At 35.6% G+C, this 6548-nt stretch overlaps 1 pseudogene; it reads left to right on the top strand.

Annotated features, from left to right (window-relative positions):
* Positions 1-3906: 3906 nt before the first annotated feature.
* Positions 3907-5281, top strand: LOC143587045 (F-box protein At1g49990-like; annotated as a pseudogene).
* Positions 5282-6548: the final 1267 nt, after the last annotated feature.

Below are 6548 nucleotides of genomic sequence, written 5' to 3'. Positions count from 1 at the left end.
GACGATTGTTGCGCTAGGGAGTTGGGCAGTGACTGTCACGGTTCGTCCCCACCAACATCCCAAGTCCCCACCCAAACCCGCCCTGATCGAGGTTTGGCCCGATTATTTGACGAAGGTGGAGTATCTATTAAACACTACCCTTCTGTTGGATTAATATATAATTATACTACAAGTTATTTTTGGATGATTAATATCATTATTAAAATTAAAGTAGTAACTTATGTATTTAGTTGGAGATAAACTCAAAACCTTGGAACCGGTACCGGTACCAAACTATCAATCGGTACCATGCCGATTTTTGCTCATTCCTAAACCGGGACACACAAAACGAAATGAATTAAATCAAATGTAATAAAACATGTAAAGAAAAGGTTACCTTCTTTACAGACGGAGTGACAGAGGAGGTCTTGAAGAGTTGAAGGTAGGTAGGTAATCGGTAATCACTATGCTATGCTATGTTGTATCTTGATTTATATAACTATTAAGTCTATTATAGTATTTTTCATTAGTTATTTAGTTTATAATATATATTATATATTGATTTCTTTAATATTTTAATATAGATTTGTCATATATATATATATATATATATATATATATATATAAGTACAAATGTACAATTGTGTATTATACTATTATGTATAATGTATAATTGAGTATAATTAATAATTTTGCTTTGAAATATCAAATAATAGGAATATGCCTCCTAAACAATTATCTGGTGCTCAAAAGCGTAAAAAAAGAAAACGAGATGATGCAATAAAAAAGTCTTAAGCTGGTGATATGCATAAATTTATACAAAAACCGGTAGTTGAAAAGCCTATTGAAGAGCAAGAACATGCTAATGAACAAGATCATGTGAAAGTAGTACTTGAAGAGCCGGAAGAGGAAGAGCATGTTGAGATTAATATAAATGAAGAACATGTCAAGCATAACCATGTTGATATATTTCGTTACTCGTTAGAGCCTATGGGCATTTTTTTTATGTTCGTCCTAGGTATTTAAATTATCGGAGACGGCCCTGAGTAATACTAGTCTTGGTTTTGGTCAAAATTGTTTATACCTCACTGTTGTTTGTGAGTGTTTTGTCTGACTATTGTGATCGTTCTTTAAATTTCTTGGCCATTATAATTAAATAATTGATTTGTAGCACACTACTTTAAGTCATAAGTGGTTTTAAGTTCTAAAACTATTTATCATCCAAATTTAAAGATTATTGTTCGTAAGAGAAGAAATTTTTGAATCTTTTAACGAATCATTCTTTTGAACACTTTTAAGGTGCTGTTTATGTTTCTAAAAAACTTCTGTGTAGCTTGCAGACCATGCGCAGACATTGCTATCTGCAGACTGTTTGTTTTCTTAAAAACGTTTCATTAAAAAATGTCTGTGCTAGTTCTTCTTGGTGCAGACTTGACCCATCCACTTCTAAGATCTACTAAGGTCTGCAGAGGGTTAAAACACCACACCCTACCAACACCCAATACCGGTGTCGTCCTAGTACCGTACCGTACCGTACTGGTACCTAACTGAATATTTCGGTACCGGTACCAAGATTTTGTGATTTTCGGGATCGGTATTTTCGGTACTGGTACGGTACCGAGCTCATCCCTACAGTTCGCCACCACCACCACCATCCGCCACCCACCACCACCACCGTCCACCACCACCCACCGTCCGCCAACCACCACCACCCACCGTCCGCCACCACCATCGTCCACCACCCACCACTACCACTATCACCATCCAGCACAACCACCACTCACTACCACAATTTGTACACCACTACCATTTATTTTAGCAATCTGCTAACGTTAAAAAACAAACAGACTTCTTCTTGCAGACTGCAGAGATTTGGTCCACCTATTTTTCTACAGATGTGGTCCGCAGATTGCATACATTTTACCTCTGAAAAAACAAACATCACCTAAATAAGTGGTTAACAATGAGTGTTCGCCCCATTATTTAAATAACTGATTTCTAGCACATTAATAAATGTATACCATAGAATGATATGCCATTATAACAACTTAAACGTTATATATTTTATTATTATACAAAATGAGATCATCATATAGACATAACTACCATATACTGTTTGATACTTGAACTTATCCATGATCATGAAATAATCCACTAGTTAAAGTATGTTTCACTTGTGAAATTGATGCAAAAAATCAAAGTCACCTATGTATGATAAACTATGTAAGTTTCACATGTGAAATTGTATCATGCTTTCAATTTTCAGATTATTAATTGGCGTATAGGGTACACTTGGTGTATGACTTTCCTTTTCGAACTTATAATATGGTCATTTGAGCGTATTATTCTCCTAGACATACACAATTTACAAATGGGTTATCCAACTCTTTATGCTGTTTCCGAGTTCAAATAACTGTTCTAAACATCGTGCACGCGTCATCAAATTTACCTAACCTTATAACAAAACCTATTCCATTCAGTGGCAGATCCAGGAATTTTTTTCAGGTGGTGCACTACTTTTATATGCTTCAGTTTCATAGAATCGGGTATAAAAAATTCCGGGTCGATTCGAGGTTCGGGTCGGTTTGATGGTTCGGGCAAAGTTCATTACAAACTAACAAATTAAAAACTAACAAACTAACAAAAACTGTCAAGCTAACAAATTAAAACTAAAATTTAACAAATAACTTAACAATTAACAACATAAAAACAATTAGATATTTAACAAATGAATCTAAACTTACCTTTACAGTGGGAGGATTCTAGAAAGAGTAGCAAAGATGAGTATGAGGAAGGAGAGAGATAGCTAGTGTGTAAGTGTGTGTTTTATAAAACCCTAAATTGATATAAGGCTGGGTTAAAAAAAGATTTAAAAATTCGCTTGCAGCACAGAATTAAACCCATGACCTTCCATTTACAAAACCAGCAACTTAATTACCAGCTAGTCCAACACTTGTAGTGTAAATAGAGTGATTCATTCCTAATTTATAAGGTGGTTCCTCTAATGTTTTCTATATATCAATACACTATTATTTTGAAACTAGGGTGGTTCCGAGGAACCACCCATTTGCACTATAGATCCGCCCATGATTCCATTGAGGTTCCAAGACCTCATTTTATTGACTACGGCTCGAAGCCTTATAACATGACCTTATAATCTCATGACTCGTAATGGTGAGTTTGAATCCTTTTAGACTTGTAGTCTCATATACATATTCTTTAATCCCATAAGGTTTGTATACCCATGGAGCATGTTTCAGCTTCTTAGGACTAAAAGCCTTATCACACAATTGTTTTCACATAAATCTGAACGGGTGAAATCCGACGCCGATTATAGTAAAGGAAATTTTATATCGAAATTATAGAATCTAGCAAGGAACTAGAGACCGAAAGCACAAGAAACAATCATCAACCTCTAGATATGATATCTACATTTTAATTTACTTATTTCGGATCAATTCTTCACCCTTAAGTATTCAACTGACTCTGAAGCATGAGACAACGTACCTTGCAATTAAATATCTTGTCGTTACGGACTTTCCAAATATATCAACATATACGAAAGTATTGTTCTCCGTCAAATATTATATATATATATATATATATATATATATATATATATATATATATCCGAAAGTAGAGTTGCACAAAAACACCGTATATATATTAAACCCTACCCGAAAAAACGTTTCCTCCGTATCTAGTCCCATACCCGACCCGATACCTGATTCCACACACTTCATCATTTGATTCAAATTCTAAAACCAGATGCAACAAAAAAGGAAAAGATTTTAATTTTTTAGTCAAAAAAATTAATTTAAAAAATCATGTAATATCTTCCCATGAAATCATTGCATTTAATATCATCTTCCCTTACTTGCATATATATAACACTCATCAACTTCATCTTCAATCACATTCATACCAATGGAAACAAGCAATCAACTTCACAACAATGGTGATCAACCCCAAGATCAAAACCATCTCATCCCACTCTCTCGAAAGCGAAAACAATCTCAATCCAATGAGTTATCATCAATTCTAGGCCTTGCTTTATTAGCCAACACATTCACATATGATATCCTTAACTTCCCAGATTCTTTACTCCTTGAAATCATTTCAAGATTGCCCATTGAATCCATTTTCAAGTTCAAAGGTGTTTGCAAACACTGGAAAGCCTTAATCTCACAACCTTCATTTGCCCGGGACTATATCTCACATACGCGCACGACACCCTTCAGGATCTTGTACAAGTACATCTATGCGTCGAAATTGCAAGATCTTATTGACAGATTCCGTCCCGAAATTTATAATGCCCCAAATGTGTCTGTCTTGTTTTTGTCCAAGTTAGAGGACCACCAGCTGACTAATCAGTTTAAGGTTTTGGGTGTGAGTAATGGGTTGGTGTTGTTATGTTTAGTAGTAGTGCCTTTAACTTTCTGTGTTGGATCCGGTTACTAGGCAGTGTGTTACGTTGCCTACACCGAAGAATAGGACGTTAGGGTCCCGGCATTTTATACTAGAAGGGTTTGTTACTAAGGTTAATGAAGATAATGTGGTAACTAGCTTTAAGGTTGTGCGAGTCGAGTTGCTTCAAGTTCCGGAAAAACATCTTTATTTACAAGTGTTTAGTTCGGAGACTGGGGGAGAATGGGTTAATTATAAGCTGCCGTGTGATAATGCGATTAAGATTATTAAGTGAGGTGGTGGGCCGATGACGTTTAATGGGATTCTTCATTGGTCTGTTTATGATCATGGTATGGTTGCTTTTGATCCATATAAGGGTCCAATATCTTGTCGGGTTATTCAGTTTCCCAAGGGCAGGGATGTGGAGAGTGAGAAGAAACATAATGGGATTTATCGGTTATGTGACGAGTGTTGTGGAAAGCTTCGGTTTTTTGAGGTGGTCATTAATTGTTACTCACTTTATTGTTTTCGTATGTGGGATATGAAGGATTACGAGAAAGGAGAGTGGTGTTCTGCGTTTATGGTGACTCGTAGTGATCTTTCGTCTTCTGATCCCGAGTTGAATAGTTGGTTAACGAAAGCTACTTTTATCCCGTTATGTTTCCACCCGTTTGATCTTGATGTTGTGTACTTGCGGTGTAAGGAGCTTAATTGTGTTGTGGCGTATAGCATTGAGAATCGGAGTCTGGACGTTGTTGTTAAACGTGTTGGTTTAGTTGATGACCTGTCTTGGCGTGTGGTGGTCCCGTTTGTGATCCCAAGGTGGCCCACCCCGGTTCCCATCCCGCCTGTTCCATATGCACGCTATAACCCGTTACATTACCTATACATGTAGTTTCATTTAGTATAGTTGTTTGTTGGTGTTCTTTTAGTATAATAAAAGATGTTTTCTGTTAAGTGTGACATTTGTTCTGTATAATTTGGTATATGGCATCCTTTATAATGTTTGTTGGGTGTTTTGTATGGGAGTCACTGAATATATGGACTTAAAATTTAAATGTGTTGTCGAGCGGGGTATAACAAGTTCGTACGAGTTGTTTTTGAAAAAGAATCATTTTGGTTCAAGTCAGTACGGGGTTTGACAAAAATGGATGTGAAAAGAAGCAATAAAAGAACAATTAAAACAAACATGTAGCCAACAAACTGATAAATTTATAGATATTGAATCACAATTAGGGTTCGTATGCGCTTCAAGTAGAGCCATCATTTCTAGTGTTTTGTAAAGATCATAACAATTAGAGAAAGATTACTCTTTTTTTGTTAACATTTAGAGAAAAGTAATTAATTCATTCGTATGCAAATCAAATAAACTTTTTCGTTTTGATTTTCTTGTTTTGGTGTTTTGTATTGGGTGTTTGTTGTGTCTAGTCTAGCCTCTTGGTATGATTGTCGGAACATGAGTCAGATTGGTAGTATTAATACAATAAGGTTCAATCGAGTATAACCGAATAATATGTTCCTTTCTTTAGGTTTTAAATGTAACTAACGTGTTAACAAGTGTAAAAATGATATCTTGAAACAAACGGCTCAAAATGTCATTTCGAATGACCGTTTAACCATATTGAATTGTTCTACTCGTTTTAGCTGACACAAACGATTCGAAGTCATTTTGGGTAATTATTTGATTCAAAATAGTCATTTTGGGTAATTTGTGACCCGTTTGAGCGTATTTCTATAAACGGTCGAAATTACCACCGCAACTCAACCACAACCTAGATACGACAATTAATCGAAAGCCACAATCAAGATTCAAAATTACATGCTGATATTAAATGCGACAGATAGTTGGACCAAAGTGCGTTATCGCATTAACCACATCATCATCAAGATATAAAAGAAAAACAGACACAAGAACAAATTAAATTGAAGATGATGTCTACACTCTACAAAGTGCAAATGAAAGCACTTATAGATGAGCCAATATCAGATTCAAACTTCAAACAAACAGATGAACCAAAAACTCCATCTTTTGTACCATCATCATTAAGATCCATAAACAAACACAACACAATCAAGATTTCAAATGATGCTTACATGTGTCTAGGCCTGTTCAAAAAGCTCGAAGCTCAGGCTCGTGGCTCGCTCGATAAAAGCTTGAATAA

This window comes from Bidens hawaiensis, unplaced genomic scaffold (genome assembly GCF_021521415.1).
Source record: "Bidens hawaiensis isolate Kalapana, Puna unplaced genomic scaffold, B.hawaiensis_p1.1 tig00035104_1, whole genome shotgun sequence".
NCBI classification, from domain to species: Eukaryota; Viridiplantae; Streptophyta; class Magnoliopsida; order Asterales; family Asteraceae; genus Bidens; species Bidens hawaiensis.
Note: the sequence above shows the minus strand (reverse complement) of the source record. Positions and strands in the feature narration are given on the sequence as shown.